This window comes from Prinia subflava, assembly GCF_021018805.1.
Source record: "Prinia subflava isolate CZ2003 ecotype Zambia chromosome W unlocalized genomic scaffold, Cam_Psub_1.2 scaffold_43_NEW, whole genome shotgun sequence".
NCBI classification, from domain to species: domain Eukaryota; kingdom Metazoa; phylum Chordata; class Aves; order Passeriformes; family Cisticolidae; genus Prinia; species Prinia subflava.
In genome coordinates this window covers 127,881-146,237 of record NW_026960615.1, presented here as the reverse complement: position 1 = coordinate 146,237, position 18,357 = coordinate 127,881, and the positions used below count along the sequence as shown (strand labels likewise).

At 43.8% G+C, this 18,357-nt stretch overlaps 1 protein-coding gene across 1 annotated transcript in view; it reads left to right on the top strand.

Annotated features, from left to right (window-relative positions):
• The first annotated feature begins 401 nt into the window (after positions 1–401).
• The window catches only part of LOC134565247 (heparan-sulfate 6-O-sulfotransferase 2-like), a 51,609-nt gene continuing 33,653 nt past the window's right edge, over positions 402–18,357 (top strand). The window contains exon 1 of the transcript XR_010083832.1: positions 402–469. The gene's annotated coding sequence lies outside the window, so the exon portion shown is untranslated. The remainder of the gene's footprint in view (positions 470–18,357) is intronic.

Sequence of the window (18,357 nt, the reverse complement as noted above, 5' to 3'; positions counted from 1 at the left end):
AACAAGGACTCGGCATCTACTGTTTGCAGTGGAACGATGAACTGGGACAGCACCTGCTCCTTCGGATGGCTGCAGCAGCGTGGAAAACTCTGATCGGACTCTGCAATCCTGCTGATGACTTTAATAATGAGCTGATCACTTTAATAAAGAGCTGAATATTAATAAAGACATATGCCCTGTTCTTTTCAGAGGGGCTAGCAACAGCACGGCAGGGCCCAGCCCTCTCTCAGCTGACTAGCCCCACCATGCCTCTGCTGCTGAGTGAGCTCGGGCTTGGCACCCCCGCCGGCTCACTGCCATGCAGGCCCAGGGTCGGCCCCTCCACCGGCTCGCTGCCATACAGGCTTGGGGCGGGGCCAGCTGCAGCAGCATGGTAGGAAGGGGAGGAGGTAGGTGGGAGAGGAAGGAAAGACTTGGGACCGGAAGAGAAGGAGTTCGGCAGGAAAAAGGGGATCTCAAAAACTGGATGGTAAGCGCCATTTTTGGGAGGAGTACCCGAGTCAGCGGGGCCACTGCTTTCCCTGGCAGGGAATGGGGGATATGGAAAGACACGGGGCAAAGAAGGACACAGGACAGTGGGAGGACGGTAGGACTCCTGCGTCACCTCTGGACTGGTTCTGACCTTTGTCCTGCATTCAGGGAAAGGGGGGTGAGGGTGGAGACAGGCACGGGGTGATGGAGAGACGGTAGCAGCTCTGAGCCATCCTGGCAGTTTTCACTCCTTGTTGCGCTCTTAGGAACAAAGGGTAAGGAAAGATATGGGCAGCTTCACAGAAACTGAAAAACGTGAAGTTTCACAGGACGGTAGACCACTTATCTAGGGCACCGACACTCTGCATGCAAATCGTCTATAATCATCCATATGTAGCTGCCAGGGCTTTATGGTCCGTAAGCTGCAGCAGCCATGTCAGGAGAGTTGATAAGAGTCCCCAGCATGGTCCTTTTGCAGGCAGACTAGCTACTTGTAACTATTAAAAACTCCCTCCCATGAAGAATGAAGAGACTTGTGATGGTAGATGTTAGTCCACTGCTCCATCTCAGTAAGCCAGTCCCTTTACTGGGAGTTTCCCTCCCTGTAAGCCTTTTACCTCCATGTAAGATGGGAGATGGGAGTCCCACAAGGTGTAGCAGTCTGCAGGAGGCTTAGAGGGGGTCAGTAGTGCTGTCCTCACTGGTGGCCAGCTTTCTCTACCAATTGTTGCATCATAAGGCAACTGTGACCATCGTGTCCAGGGAGGTACAACCGCTGGCAGGGAGAACGGACGAGACAGCCTCTATTGTTAAGCACAAGGATCCATTTTTATTTCCCCCAGGACCAGGGAGGGGAGGAAGGTGGGGAGAGGGAACCGAGAGGCCGACAGGGTCTGAGTCGTGGGGTTTTATAGGGTGTTGTAGGGGCAGAGTTTTAGGGTTTGGGTCAAAGGAAGGGTTACCACGAGGAGAGTAAGATCAGATTTCAGCCTCTTAGAAACAGGAGGATTCCACAAGTCTGCAATGGTGTCTGTGAGGGTACCTATATTTCCTGAAATTCCCTTGTGCATCATGGGTGTAATAACCCACCCTTCTCTAAAGGAAAACTATTACAGCATAAGGCTTGCAGGCTAAGAGCAGATATAGCTGAAAGGGAGAATTGAGTATTGTGTTAAGAACAGATAGTTGGGTTAGGACCTTATAAGCACCTAGGCCATGTTCAGTTAATGAAACACAATTTAAAGCAAAAAGGATTGGTGCTAACCAAACCACTGCAGTATAAGTTCTTCTAATAATGTCTACCAGATTAAAATTTTAATTAGCTTAATTTAGAAATAGAAAAAGCTTTAGATTTCTCCTTCTAGAACACCTAAAAATACCTCGGGGGGGAAGAAATTAGAAATTATTTGAACTTTGTGTGTGTGCTCATGTCTTGTTTTCTGAAAGATGTCAGCTAATCCCAGTGGGCTTGAGCTCCTGGCTTTGCTTGCAAGAACCTGTTTGAGGAGCTTAGGAGAGCTTGGGGAGCTCTGGGAGCAGGGGCAGTGCAAAGGAGTGCCCAGCACTCATTTCTAGCCCCAGCTGCCTGCAGTCCCTCTGGCTCTGCTTTCAGAAGGCAGAAACATGCTGGTTATAATAGGGACTTTTGTTCTTTTTTGTTTTCTTTTTCCTCTTTCCTTTTCCCTATTCATAGAGTTAAAGGCCAAAACAGACCATTAAGTCCAACTAATCTTACATCCTCCATGACAAAGGCCATCCCATCCATCCCCTAATTCCTCAGTACCACGACTGACCATGACCATGTGATTATATACCCTCCTGGAAATGCACTGGGAGCCTCTGCGTGCTCCAGGCACAGAGCAGGACCCCACTGAAAACACCCAGCCTTGGTTTAAAGACTTTAAGTGGCAGTTGATTTATCACATCCCTCATGAAACCATTCCAATGTGTAATTAACTGCTAAGGCCATCTCTACAGGTTAATAGATCTTAAAGGTCCAAGAACATTTTAAAGTCTTATGCAAAGTTGTTTATTACATGAAAGCATATATCTGAAGGTGCGAGAGTCCTATATGAGCAGTCTTACAATCAGTTGTGAGCATAAAGTCTTAGAAATAAAATACCAGAATAAACAGTAGTCTTAACATGGAATTTAACATAACATTCCAGCCTTAGGATAAAACAACCTCCAACTCCTGACCCCAAGCAGGGTTCCCAGCCACAGGGTCGGAATGACAGGAAGGAGGTCCCGAGATCACGGATCCCAAGCAGGGTTCCCGGCCGCAGGGTCGCAGAGGCAGGAAAGGGTCCCGGCATCACAAATCCCAAACAGGGTTCCTGGTCGCAGGGTCACAGCGGCAGGAAGGGGTCCCGGGGTCCCGAACCCTCGCAGAGTCCCCAGCAGCCCCGAACAGAGTTCCGAGGCAAGCGCCGCAAGGGGGAAGGGGAAAGGGGACCCCAGGGCCCTGATCCCAAGCGACAAAAGCTACAATAGATGGTACCTTTAGAATCCCATTTCAGCTCCCTGGCAGGGCTCTTTCCTCAGGCTGCAGAAGGTGGAGGTTGGATGGATAGATCGGATTGATCGATCAATACCTCCACTTCCAACCCAGAGGCTTTTTATCTATGTTACAAATGCATGTTCATATCTTTATCTGCACACTACCCAATCTAGGTGCAATTCTCTAAGTTCGTAAAACTACGAAAAACTACAAAAAGCAGTATCAAAAACCTAGGCATATAGCATATCTATCACTGCAAAAACTCTATCTTGCTAACGAAAAAATTCTATCTTGTTATGTGTAAAAGCTCTATCTTAGCATACATGAGAAACTTTATCTTATTTGTGCAAAATTCTTACCAAAAATTATAAATGTACTCTACTCTATTTTTGTTATATCTAAACTATATCACTAAGCCTGAAGCTCTGTACTTTTACACTGACAATTAGGCACTTGGGGTATGTGAAGCTTAAAGCTGAAGCTTAAATCTCTATGTGTGTATGGCTTTGTATATTTTAATTTTTCTAAAGTTTTTAATTCAATTCCTGCACTTCTCACTTTCTGTGGAGGATCCATGGAAACATGGACTCCAACAATTAACATTTACAGTAAACTAAGTCATTTGGACTGAAAGGACAGAAAGCTGTAACAAAGAGTGCACAGTGCACAGTTGTGTTTGGTTATGAGGTAAGGAATCCAACAAATTGCTTTTATGTCTTTTCAGGGAAGAAACAAAGATGTTTTTACTATTTGCAAAGCATAGAAGCTCTCCAGCCCACCTTTTGAAAGGGCTAGAGGCTTGCAAAAGAAGTTTTGAGGAGATGGAGTAATAAAGAAAAGAGAGTATTATGATGCAAGGTCGAGTGGGAAACTTTTATTGGAAGGGTTTGGCCAGCTCCTAGTCCCATGGGGAAAGCAGGAGGAATTTGACTGTAGTGTGTTTCCTTTTTGGAAGGTCAAAGCCATTCCATATAATTGCAAAGCAGCATAAGAGAGAAACACTTATTCCTCTGTCAAGGCTGTCAAAAATGGAGGAGGGGAGAAAGTCCCAAACACTACATTTTATCAAAGCCCTGAAGGTAAAAATGATCTGCTGGCTTGAAATTTATCTTAATGAGCAAAATCCAGCCAATGAAAGTGCAGATGAAAGTGATAGATGGAATCATGTAAAGTTTGATTCTTTGCATGAAAGAAAATAATATTTTTAAACGTTATTTTTTCTTTTGGTTGTTACAGTGTTCTGCATAGTGCCACAGCCAGATTAATTATCCTGAGTGTCTGAAAAATTCAGAGTTTGAGGGAGCTCTTGGAAAACTGTTATATCACTTGGGACTTAGGCATGTCCCTAAAAGCTCTGTGCAGTAGGACACATATTCTTGTAGGGAATCTCCTAAATTTTGATGCTGAGGGGTGCTGTCCTCCACCCCGTAGTGTGCAAGGCCAGCATTATGTGTTGCTTATCTTTAATAGGGAAAGAGAAGCAGGAAAATTATTGAAGCCAGACCCATGCATTATAATATCATCTCTTCATCATTTCTTTGGACAGGTAATTCTTGCACAGTAACCTAGTGCACATCTGTGAGTAACAGTATACACCTACAGCAGTGGACGCATTAGCCACGCAGGTGCAGGACGGGGTTTTTGCCCTCCAGCATCAGGCAGGGGTGCGTTAAAAGAAGCCTTTAGGGAGCACGGCGACCCAGACCGCAGTGACCCGGAGCGGGCAAACAAACAGGAGCAGGCAAACAGGGGTGTGGCACTACTCTAAGGGCATGGCAGTTTGCGAGGTAGTTTGCACAGGCAGGGCAAGCAGGTAGGGTTGAGTTTTTTTTTTTTTTTTTAGTTTGCAGTTCTGTTGGTTAGTTTGGGGGGTTTTAGTAATGGTTTTTACACGATTCAAAACTGCAGTTAGTAAAAGTGTATGTAGCCAGGTAGAACCCTCCAAGAAGGATGTGTCTGTCCAGACCCATTCCTGTGAGGAGTGTTTAAGCTTATCAGTGGCATCAGGGGGAATTGCAGAAGAAGTCTGCATGTGGTGTGAAAAAGTGAATGATTTCTTCTTGGTGGTTGAGCTTAGGGAGGAAGTTGATAGACTAAGGAATATTAGGGAAAGTGAAAGGGAAATAGATTGGTGGAGTTCAGCCCTTCCATCCTTGAGGGAAGCCCACCAAGAGTCAGAGGACTCCTATGCCTACCACTGTCAGGCAATAGGAGGACACCTGGTGGATGAGGGGGAGTGAAAATGGGTTCCTACTCGGGTAGGTAACAAAAATTCCTCCCAACCCCCATCACCTACCCAGGTGCCACTTCAGAATAGGTATGAGGCCCTGGATCTAGAGAGTCAGTTTGATGATGTAGAAGAAATTGATCTGCCCAGTGAGCCTCCCAGTTATGCCTCATCAGTCAGACAGATTACTACTTCTAACATTAAAAAGAAGAGTAGTTGTCATGGGTGACCCCCTTCTGAGGGGAACAGAGGGCCCCATATGTCGACCAGACCCATCTCACAGAGGTCTGGTGCCTCCCTGGGGCCTAGATACAGGAATATCGCTGAGACGCTTCCTGGGCTGATTCAGCCCTCTGATTACTACCCACTGCTGATACTCCAGGCTGGCAGTGATGAGACTGAAAAGAGAAGTGCTAGGGCAATAAAAAGGGACTTTAGGGCATTAGGTCAAGTGGTTGATAGGGCAGGTGTACAGGTAATGTTCTGTTCAATCCCTTTAGTGGCGGAGAAGTATGATGAAAGGAATTGGAGAACTCACACTATCAGCAAGTGGCTTAAGGGTTGGTGCCATCAGCAGAATTTTGGGTTCTTTGATTATGGGGCAACTTTTTTAGCACCTTGCCTGTTGGAACTGGACAGGCTTCATTTCTCTGAAAAGTGTAGTATGTTTTTAGCTTATGAACTGGTAGAACTCATTGAGAGGGCTTTAAACTAGGTTTGAAGGGGGAAGGGGATGCAGCTGGACTATATGGGAGCAAGCCCAAGGGTAATAAACCTAAGTTAGGGGTGAAGTCACTAACCCAAATGAGGTGCATGTATACTAATGCACACAGTATGGGTAATAAACAGGAAGAGCTTGAAGCCATGGTGCAACAGCAGAACTATGATGTAGTCACTGTCACAGAAACATGGTGGGATGGCTCACATAGCTGGAGCGCTGCCCTGGATGGCTACAAGCTCTTCAGAAGAGACAGGAAAGGGAGCAGGGGTGGAGGGGTGGCCGTTTATATTAGGGGAGTTTTGATGCCATAGATATTATAACTAGTGATGATGAAGTTGAATGCTTATGGGTAAGAATTAAGGGGAAGGCCAATAAGGCTGACATCCTATTGGGAGTCTGTTATCGTCCACCCAACCAGGAAGAAGAGGTGGACAACCTATTCTATAAGCAGCTGGAGAATGTTTCAGGATCATCAGCCCTTGTTCTTGTAGGTGACTTTAACCTACCAGACATCTGCTGGGAACTTAATATAGCAGAAAGGAGGCAGTCCAGGAAGTTTTTAGAGTGTATTGAGGACAACTTCTTGTTGCAGCTGGTGAATGAGCCCACCAGGGGTAGGACTATGTTAGACCTGTTGTTTACAAATAGAGATGGGGTGGTAGATGTGGTAGTTGGAGGCCACTTGGGGCATAGTGATCATGAAATTGTAGAGTTCTCAATATTTAGTGAAGTTAGGAGGACCATCAACAAGACTTTTATATTGGATTTTCAGAGGGAAGTCTTTGACCTATTCAGGAGACTTGTCCAGAGAGTTCCTTGGGAAGTAGTTTTTAAAAACAAAGGAGCCCAGGGAAGGTGGGCATGCTTCAAAACAGAGATCTTGAGGGCACAGGAACAGACTGTCCCTGTGTGCCCAAAGATGAGTTGACAAGGCAAACTTCCAGCCTGGATGGGTAATGAGATTTTGAAAGAATTTAGGAATAAAAAAAGGATGTATCATCTCTGGAAGGAGGGTCAGGTCTCTCAGGAAGCATTTAGGGGGGTTGCTAGGGCACGTAGGAAGAAAATTAGGGAGGCCAAAGCTCAATTCGAACTTAATTTGGCAACCTCTGTAAAGGATAATAAAAAATCTTTTTACAAATATGTTAATGGTAAAAGGAAGGATGAGACCAACCTTTGTTATCTATTGGATGCAGGAGAAAACTTAGTAACTGCAGGTGAGAAGGCAGAAGTGCTTAACACCTTCTTTGCTTCAGTCTTTAGCAGGAAGATGGCTTGTCCTCAGGATAATTGTCACACTGGGTTGGTGGATGGTGTCAGAGAACAGAATGGTCCTCCTGTTATCCAGGAGGAGGCAGTCAGAGAAGTGTTGAGCTGCTTGAATCTCCATACATCTATGGGCCCAGATGGGACCCATCCCAGGGTGATGAGGGAACTGGCAGATGAGCTTGTGAAACCGCTTTCCATCATTTACCAACAAACTTGGCTTACTGGTGAGGTTCCGGAAGACTGCAAGCTGGCCAATGTGATTCCCATTCATAAAAAGAGTAGAAAGGAGGATCTTGGTAATTATAGGCCAATTAGCCTGACCTCAGTACCAGGTAAGATAATGGAGCAGTTTATATTGAGAGCTATTATGCTTACAAGACGGCCAGAGTATCAGACCCAGCCAGCACAGGTTTAGGAGGGGTAGGTCATATTTGACCAACCTGGTCTCCTTTTATGACCAGATGACCCACCTGGTGGATGCAGGGAAGGCTGTGGATGTTGTCTGTTTGGACTTCAGCAAGGACTTTGACAGTCTCAAACAGTATACTCCTGGAAAAGCTGGCAGCCCACAGCTTAGACAGGAACACTCTTTGCTGGGTTAGGAACTGGCTGAATGGCCAAGCCCAGAGAGTGGTGGTGAACGGTGCTGCATCCAGCTGGCAGCCAGTCACTAGTGGTGTACCTCAGGGGTCTGTCTTGGGGCCAGTTCTGTTTAATATTTTTATTGATGACATGGATGAGGGTATTGAGCCTGTCATAAGTAAATTTTCAGACAACATTAAGCTGGGAGTGTGTGTCGATCTGTTAGAAGGTAGGAGGGCTCTGCAGAGAGACCTGGAACAATTGGATGGATGGGTGGAATCCAAGAGGATGAAGTTTAATAAGTCCAAGTGCCAAGTCCTGCATTTTGGCCACACAAACCCCCTGCAGCGTTATAGGCTGGAGACAGTGTGGCTGGACAGTGCCCAGGCAGAAAGTGACCTGGGGGTTCTGGTCGATAACCAACTGAATATGAGCCAGCAGTGTGCCCTGGTGGCCAAGAAGGCCAACAGCATCCTGGCCAGTATCAGGAATAGTGTGTCCAGCAGGATCAGAGAGATCATTCTTCCCTTGTACTCAGCATTGGTGAGGCTGCACCTTGAGTACTGTGTCCAGTTCTGGGCTCCTCAGTTTAGGAAGGATGCTGGGATGCTTGAGCGTGTCCAGAGGAGGGCAACAAGGTTGGTGAGGGGCTTGGAGCACAAGCCCTATGAGGAATGACGAAGGGAACTGGGGTTGTTTAGCCTAGAGAAGAGAAGACTCAGAGGTGACCTTATCACTCTATAACTTCCTGAAAGGTGGTTGTAGTCAGGTGGGACTTGGTCTCTTTCTTCAGGCAGCAACTAACAGATCGAGAGGACACCGTCTTAAGCTGCGCCAAGGGAAATATAGACTGGATATCAGGAAAAAGTTTTTTACAGAAAGGGTAACAAAGTATTGGAATGGTCTACCTGGGGAGGTGGTGGATTCACCATGTCTGGATGTGTTTAAGAAAAGACTAGATGTGGCACTTGGTGCCATGGTTTAGTTGAGGTTGGGTTGGACTTGATGATCCTGGAGGTCTCTTCTAACCTAAAGATTCTGTGATTCTGTGATTCTTGTCCCTGTGAGAGGGCAGGAAACAAAGCATTGACTCCCTCTCCTCTGCTCACCTAATTTCTGGTTATATCAATGAGCAGTTAGCAAAGGTTCAAGACACAGAAGAGGTCATCTGCTTTGTCTGTCATTTTTTATTTTATAGGGTGATGTTTGCTGTAGCCCTTTAGCAGCTTGGCAGACCTAGATTTGAAGTAAAAGAATGCATCTTCAGAAACTTTGAATTATTTATTTGCTATTCCTGGAAAATCTGCAGTTGCAAAACCTCACTGTGAAATGAGAAATTTTTTTTGTTTCACTGGACTATGAGATCACTCTCTGAAGATTCATCAGCCCTGCTGCTGGAAGAAGCTGTTCTCAAAGCTCGTTTTATTATTATTATTTAGTAATGCTTGAGATTATTTTTGTTTCACCTTCATTTATTCTTCTGTTCATTTTAAAAACTAGGTAATTGCATGAAGTCATCTGAAGTTTAAGACCTCTTCCTGACTCTCAGGGTTGTAGTTTTCCTGAGATTCTCCTTGGGGTTGGTGTTCCCCAAGGTAATAAGGGTCTCCCAAGGTTGCTGTTCCCTAGGAGTTTCCCCTGGGTTGCTGTTCCCAGAGGTAATAAGGTTTTCAGTCTTCTCTTTGCCCTAAGTGTTACACACCAGAGGTAGAGACGACAAACTGAGTCCGCCGGTGCACATTTCCAAGGTTGTTTATTCTTCATTATCTCAGTCCTTTTTCAACTCTGCCAGGCACTTCCCTGGCAGGGTACCTTATCTTAGTTCTTTCTCAGCTCTGCAAGGTGTCTCCGCAGAGCAGGACACGCGGCAGACTGGGCGGATCAGAGAGCCCCGCACCTTATGTACGGTCCCCTTGACCCAACCACTGTCCGAGACGTATTTTTTATTTACAAAATTTTACCAATACCTATTACCTATACTAACATGTCAGTTCTACTCTAAACCAATCTCTAAAACCCAACTCAGCACAAGATGGGGGACGAGAACAAGAACAAGGAAGACAGGGGCCACTCCCCAATTCCTCCATCTTGTCTCTTCAGCCCCATATGCTAAGAATCCTAATTTCTATATTTATATTCTATAATAAACCATCCACTACTTATTTCAAATTCCTAGGATTTGTGATTCTTCCTGCATGTGAGTGTTCACTCCCATGGACAGGAATCAGAGGCAGTGTCCTCCTGGGACCTGTATGGGTCTAACTGACCCCCCTGTACAGATCCCAGACCCCCCTGTCTGGTCTCCAAATCCTCCAGGGTGGCCAGAGGGATGTTCTAGACTCCGACACCTGACATTTTTTTTTCTCCTGCATCTGATCCTCTGTCACATAGGTTAATTCCACAACACTCTGTTGTTCAGCATTAATTTCAACAAGCAAATATTTATACACCATCTAAGATGCAGTCTGTACACAGAATGACACCAAATTAAGTTAAATTGATACTAACTACTCTAGGATTCAAGAGTGTCCAGGCAAAAGGTGGTACCAGTTTAACCAAATCTATTTCAAACCAGTGTGGTTAAAATGGAATAATTTCACAGTGAAGGGCAAATTCCACCTTTCAGATGTCTTGAATACCTTTGGACTAAATTGTAGCAGAACCATGATGTGTTATGGAATGAAGTTTTAGCTATCCCAAACTGGGCCTCAGATTTGGGCCTGCTAGGCCTCTGATTTCGGCCCGTGTAGAAGTAGATAAACCTGTGGTGCAGTTAGAATTTAAGTTAAGGTGTGTGCATGCTTTAGATAGGACAGTTAGAGTAGAATCACGGTAGCTGCTTTAAGCTAAGATTGTTTGCATTCTTTCTCATGCTGAACGCCAATGAGAAAACACCTGCAACTGTAAACTATCTAAAACTGTACAAAACCAGCCATTTCTATAATAAAGGGGAGAACGTATGTTTTGACCATATTGGTTGTATCGTGCTTTGCTCTGTTCCAGCTTCCATATAATAGAGACCCTGAGTTCACTAAATCCCAGTGTTTTAACTCCACACAGGACTACCTATTGAGATAGCATGAGATATTATGTCTTTTTTCACTGTTCTTTCAAGGCCATGTGGTTCCCCCTGGGTTTTAGGAAGATTCAACAAATATTTGTATGAGTCTTTTAACAGCCTTTTTCTTCAGTGTAAAACCACTGTTGAAGGCCGCTGTACATTATTGACGCAATGCTGGAGAGACCCCAGCTAGCTCGCACTCCCTGGCATGCGCTGTGAGGGGCCACCTCCACACCGAACTGAGGCTTGGGTGGCGGTAGAGCAAAGCTGCTGAATACTGCAGCAGCGAGGCTGCTCTCAAATGGCAGTTGGTTGTGATGCACTGTGGATTGGGGCAAAGAACAGGGAGAGGGTCTCTCGGTGGCTTCTCAAAGGATTTATTCCCCCAAGGGGTGCAGCTGAGAAAAAACAAAAAGCCTACGCTTTCACAGTCTTTTAAATGGGGGAGTAACGGGGGGAGGATGATACAATTCTTCAACCAATCATGGGTAAAACTGGGAGGGGATAGAGGAGGGACTCAAAGTATGACAACCTATAGGGAAGGCAAGGGGAATGGAAAAGGTCACATGGGCCAACAGGATGTGAAAGAAAGGGGATTTCCAAGGAGGGGTTTAGGACTGTCAGGGATTTCTCTGGAACAAGGGGTAGGGATTTAGGGGAGATTGACATTATGTAGATGAGGTAACAGTTTTAGGGGGTGAATGACAGCTGGACAAGGGAGGAGAGAACTTGGGGTAGAACCAAACATTTCAGGGGGAAAACAGGAACAAACCATTCAACAGGGTTTACAAAATACACATTAAAAAAACCCCACCACCACACATTATCTTAGTCTCTCACCTACTTTAATCAAGCAAATGCTTCAGGTTTTGTCCTGAACTAGGTCAGATACACCAGTTTTGCATTATATATCTTCAAAGTGGGCACAAAGTGTCCCTTAGACCATATGGTCTGCAGCCCTGGGCTTTGTTGGCTCACACCCTTTCAAATTCCTCCTAATCTGCTCATAAGCACCTCCAAAAGGGTTCTTCACACACCTCACCAGTAATCTCTTTCAATGCTTGGTTGCTCTTTAGATCTAATGCCAGATGGTATTAATATACCCATCATTGTAATTATCCAGACAAGCAATCAGTGGCAGGAGCAATCCCAACTTCTTACTTTTCCCAATAATTCAAAGGCATACTTGAAAGAACCCTTTCATCCTCATGGATCCTGTTCCCTGGAGTTGTCCCAGGCTGTCCTCACCAAAAGGGAATTTGATGTTTCAGCAGTTTCTTGGTAAGTTTCATGCTGAGAAAGAATCAGTGGTGATGGGGCACTATCATTTATTCACCCTCCAACCATTGCCTAGACACTTGGTACATGGCCAGGTGTCAGTCCCACATCAGATCCTCCTTTAAAAACCTTTCACAAGACCGAGATCTATGTGTGAAATGGAAATTCTGCTGAGACCTTGTAACTTGAAAACTAACCTGCCTTTTGTCTGGCTCCAAGATTTGCCGCAGTGAACAACCTGGACAGAAGGTTTCTGATGCCATGTGTTGGGAAGGAGGTACTCCCGAAAGCTTCCTGCACCCAGCAAGTTCTGTGCAAACACCCCTCCTGCCAAATCCATCTTCCCATGGGGCATTTAGACAAAGCTTATTTAGTGATCAGTCCAAAGCAAAATGAAACTGTAAGGGATTATGTTGTAATTATCTTGCAAGGTGGGTCCCTTGAGTATCAAGGTCTTTGGCTCAAGCCTTTTAAGGAGCTTTGGGCAACATTTGTATTCAGGGAGGCAAGATCTCTAAGTAGAGATAAATGCAAGATCAGTTCAATAGCTGGAAAAACAGAGCTCTTTTGAAGACCTCAGCCTTTCCAAGGCCCATCTCCTAATACAGAGCAAGATGTTACACTTGCATCAAGTGTATTTGGTCTTAGGAATGAGCAGCAGTGATGCCATAGTGACAAGAAGGAAGACTTTGATGCCCAAATCACAAAGAATATGCAAACTTGTATTATTCCTTTGATTAGCTGCTCTCTGATATGTCAAGTCCATGAATAATCAAGCCTCGTTTTCTAATTAGTTTACTCATCACCCCACTGCTCCATGCTTTCAGTCATTTGCATAGCCTTTACTAGATAAGTGCGTCGGTGTGCTCACAGAAAGCCAACGGGCTCTGTCACCGCTGGCCCAGACACAGCGACAGAGTGGTATGGGGTCAGTCTGCAGGCTCACAAGCAGTTCTGACTCCCGTGGGTTCTTTGCCTGGCAGGGGCTTATGCGAGCGATGGAGATTCGACGGCAGTGGAATGAAAGGAGGAAACAATTTCAGACGAACAGAGGGTTTATTGCAAACACCTCCTCAGCCCGAAACTGCTCGGGGGGAGAGGGGTGCAGGGGGTTTTTGTCCAAAGGATTTGGAGGGGGGACAAAGGGGGTGGCCAGCCAACCGGGGCAGGTTGCCAGGGGATACAGGTGTAATAGAGCATCGCTTGGACTAATCAGGGGAAAAATAGGAGGGATTTACAAAGGCGGGAGAATTGACAGACAGCTAACCGTGTGTGTCGCATGGCAGGTGCTGGAGTCATGTGAGTCATGTGAACAAAGGAACAATCGAGGGGTGGGATACAGGGAACCCAACAAGTACAAAAGTATAGAAAGCCTAACCGATTAAATTAACACACTGCCACAGATAAGGGCCTTATTCTATGAGGTGCTAGCAGGGCTTCCATCTCTCTCCCACCACAGCAATTCTTTGGTCCTTTCCCAGATATTTCTTTGCTCTTGGCTTTGCTTCTCCCATGACCATCTCATTGTTCTGTGCTTTTCCACTCATTTTAAGACTTGTTTCCTCAGGGAGTAGAATGATGTCTTCAACACTGTCTTCTGGTGATACCTTTTGAGTCCATAATCTGGTTTTACCCAGTCTCAAAGGAGAAGTAAAATTATCAAAGTTGCTGGTTTGCACATCTTATGGAAGTGGTGGAGGAGAGGTCATTTTGGGGAAGCTGGGGACAAGGCTGGAGCTTCCACTTAATCACTTTGAGGACAAATTATGAGAAAAGTGGTTTTGAATGCCCTGGCCACAAACCTGTTTAGCCATCAGCTATTCCAGACAAGATAGACAATTCCATAAACAAAAGCTACAGCAGTTGGGCTGGTGATGACTGTATTTGTTATTTTATAAATATGCTATTTTTGTGACACAGGAGGCTTTTCAGTACTTATTTCATCTATCTTCTCCCCCTTCCTGCACAGACACTAAAGGATGAATCACATTACAAGGAGATAAAGCAAACCTAAAGGCTCATTCGCATTTCTTTTAATCAAGATATTCTAATTGTGCAATTGAGCAAATAAGGTTTCCACTCTCATCTGAAAAAGACTTCATCCTCCCAGAAGCTTTGAGTGCCTCAGCAGTTGGGGTTACTCCACACCTTGCCAGGGCTGCCACCCTAACCTAACACCCTAATCCTAACCCTAACCCTAACCCTGGCCATCTGCCCAGGGGGTTCAAGTTGGCTGCACTCCTGCCCTTACCTGTACCAAACAGTGGACACTGGGACCTACTCAGGCTGAACTGATATGAAATCTTGCTCCTTTCAATAAGCTGGAGGCCTCAATGCCTGGTCAAGCTCTGTTTTACACATGAAGAGCCTGCTTATCTCAAAGCTGATGTGTGTTTTCTTTTTGTTGGAGCCAAGCAGTCATCATTTGCCAGCCAAATGCAGAGGTGAAATTCAGATGCTCTGGAAACAAAGGTTTTTAGGAAGTACACAGGGATGTGATGAACAGCCCAAACTGATGAGCTAACAACAGTTTCCTAAAGCAGCGAAGATCAATCTAGGGCTTGAGGAACAAGGTGTTTTATTGATCTGTCTCTGGGCAAACACCCTGTGCCTTTGCATACAAACCCCTGATTTTATGAATGCTCCCATGGGTAATAAGAGAGAGTCAGCCCACAATGAGATCCTTCACCAGCTCAACTTGGCCCTGCTGTACTGGAGGAAGGCAGTGACAGAGTGGGTGTAGAAGAGACCAGCCAGTGACAGAGGACACTTGTAGGTGGGAGAGGAGCAGTGGCCATACCCATGTGCTCATCTGGGCATGACCATGCACTGAGACATGGGGTGAGCGGATCCCTTGGCCAGCAGAAAAGGGTCGTGTGTGAGGAGTGGGAACAGGGATCATGTGTTTGGGGTGTCTGGGGATGCCGTGTGTGGAGGAGGTGGAGATTTTTTTCACTGGTGTTAGTAGGCTCTCAGTGGTTTTGCTTGACCTCTTAACTTAAACCAGCTGCCCCGCCAGCCATTGAATCTTGCCTGTGCTGTGAAACCTTAACATCTCTGCTCTGTCCTACTTTTATCTAGTTCTGAGCAATTTTAATTTCTTTAGTGCCTAGGCAAATGTTTTGGGTCCCTGGATCAAAGCCGAAGAGCATCATTTACATACTGTGAGTGAGAAGGCAGCAGACTGGAGACCATCACTCATTACTGAAAGGATGATCATTGATTGTTTAGCCCATTCCAAAATAATGGCTCTGCTGGGAACACCAACCCAGTATGCATCATATCTTTTACAGTATATATTAATTTACTGTAGACATTAGGCCATTGTTATTCTCTCCATTTAATTCCCAGGTATTAGCATTCAGGACTGATTTTAACTCACCACACATCTTGGTTATTTCATAATGTAAAATAAATAAAACTGGAGGCAAACTTTTTTTTTATATGAACGACTGAGAGAGTGATGGATGTAAAGCGCAGAAACATCTATAATTTTAAGGCTTGAATTTCAGAACGCAGAGTTTTCATTAAATGGTGCAATCCATTCATTTTGGAGATCCAAATGGAAGCAAATGATCTCAGTAGTTCTCATGCCTAGAATCTTTGTGATAAAATTGCCTATTATTGGAAGTGTAAATGTTTTCAAAATATTACGTAAAACTGTAAAAAATAGGAAAGACAGGAGAGGTTGCTCAAGGATGAAAACCATAAAGAAATCACCTCCAAACACCACATATACATGCTGAAATTATTTAGAGAATTGCTTGAGAGGAGGGGAAAAAGGAGGCAAGTATTTTTTTTCCATTTTATGATGAATAAAGGTCTGGTAGAATGTTTACAAACTGAAAAACGAGGTTCACTTTCTTGATAAATTTAAAAATATGTTTAATAAAATAAAATAAAAAATAGAAAATTAGGAGACAGAAATCAAACAAAGGATTAATGGCCGGGTGACTTGGCACTTAGTCAAGTGCACACCTGCTATTTTAGAGACATTCTTTAAATACCCTTTCTATTGCATCAGTCTGTTGCATATTCAAACTTTTCTACAAACTAGTTTCTATATTCTAGGAATTGTTTAGCATGGCTCCTCTTTGGGTCTGCCTTTTTAGAGTATGCGTGTTTCCTGGCTGTGTCATCATTATTACTTCTAGCTTGGGTTGTGGTCTATGCTTTCTTTAGGTGGCAGGTGCTGATAGTTTGGCATATCAATAGCAGGGTCTTCATATGTTCAGACAGCTCAATTACAAGCATAACTATTCACTGTGACTAAGCAAAACTATAAAATCTATATCTTTACAGCAGAGTTATTTCAACATCACACATATAACAATCATTTTAATATTTGTGAAAAGCCAATACTATAATGTGTATCTATAACAATCTTCTCTCTTTCTTTTTACAAGTCATTTGCCTTGAGCTATTTTTCTTTTCTTGTCTTCAATATTTGTTCATTTTTTTCACAGATCAATTTTGCTTCTTCAAAGGGGTTTTCTATATTATTTTTTTTTCTTTAATACCATAATGCTTGACAAGTTTTATTTGTTATTATTTCTACAACAGCCTGGAGTTTCATAATGCAATTCAGCATTTAAATTGGGGTCTGATATCTCTAACTCTCATCTTGTGCCCGGGTCGCTGGCTTATATGTTTCTAATATGTGTTCAGGGGGCTATTCCTCCTCTCCCCATTTTTGGAATCTTCTAATTAAATCTCTTTTATTTCTTTTTAAGTCTTCATAAACTGGTACTCATACTTGATCTCCATTTGGTCTTGGTAAAAGAAAGAACCCAGGCTGCATAATTCATAGAGTACAACTCCTTTTCCACCAAGAGGGAAGTCTTGGGTATGTTCTCTTTCCACATATCTAAAGCCATCTGGTGCATTCTAATAGTCTTTTTTTTTTTAGTTGATTTATATTTTCTTAGAAATTGGATATTTCTGGGATCCCATAGTAAGAGTTTTTGCTTGTACTGTTACACTGAAAAAGTTCAATTTCAGTACTGTATTTACAATTTCCTATTTTTAATTTTCTTTGAGTCTAATACTGAGTTGGTTCTTCTGGGATCTGCTACGTAAAAGTTCTATTACTAACTTTATATCTTTTACAGGGAGTATTTCCTAGTTCATTAAGAAAATTTTTCCTAGTGTGCCAGAGACATTCTTCTCTTATCACTATTGAGCTTAAAATCTACCCTTCTGGTCGGTTTTCTCTCTTTATATTTGTCTGATTCTACTTCAGGAGTTCAACTGAGCTTAACCTATTGCCTTTCTACGGCCATTCTTCTGACATCAGAGCCCCTCCACAGACTCAACAGTTAGTTATGTTGAGTTGTTTACTTATCCTTTCTCTTAATTCTACAAACAGACTTTTTCTCAATCTCTAGATATCTTTTTCTTTTCTTAGTTGCTGTTCAAGTTTCGTATACAAATCTGTAAGTGAAATTGGCCCAAAGTTAGGTTGTTGTGCTGACTTTGTCCTTTTGCTTACCAGTTGTTCTTTTACTAAGTCTTGGACTTTATTCTCAATAGCATATGTGAAACAAATCTCTCTCTCCCCTTTTGGACATTCACTTCTCAACTTGTTACTACTTGTTTTTAAGTTTTCTGCAATCTAGTATTTTTTTCTCATTGTGTATGCAATTATCTAATTTGGATGGGTTATAAGTGACTGTTGATATGGGTGTGTGTAATAAGAAAGGAACCTCGGTGTCTTTCTCTATACAGCTTACGGTAACACTTGTGACATGACTTTGCTGGTATCTTATAAGGGAAAAGACAGAAAATGAGTGACAGTAAAAGGAATAACAGAGGTCTGGTATGGCTTATACCCCCACCTTCTCTGCCTATCGGGTTGCAACCCATAGCAGATGTATATGATCTTCTCGATGGCGAGTACAGTGGCTAACTCAGTTTGTCTTTCTATTTCTTTGTCACTTCCTTTTTGCTAATTTCTAGGCAAATCGGTTTTGACACTTAACTGTAGTTTCCTACTGTTCTTCAGGCATTTCTCACTCAACGGGCACTAGTAATTCTTATCTACAAAGCAAAGTTACTATTTCAGCTGTTCTTAGTTCTACTGGAATGGGGAATTGATTTGTCTCTCTGTCCTGGTTTGAAAGCAAAATCAGTGAGAGACTCCAAGTCAGAAATACAATTTAATAGGAGAGAGAGAAGAAAAAAGTAAAACAAAATAAAAACAATAGCACAAAAACTACTGACAGAGTCAGAATACAACCTGACACCCT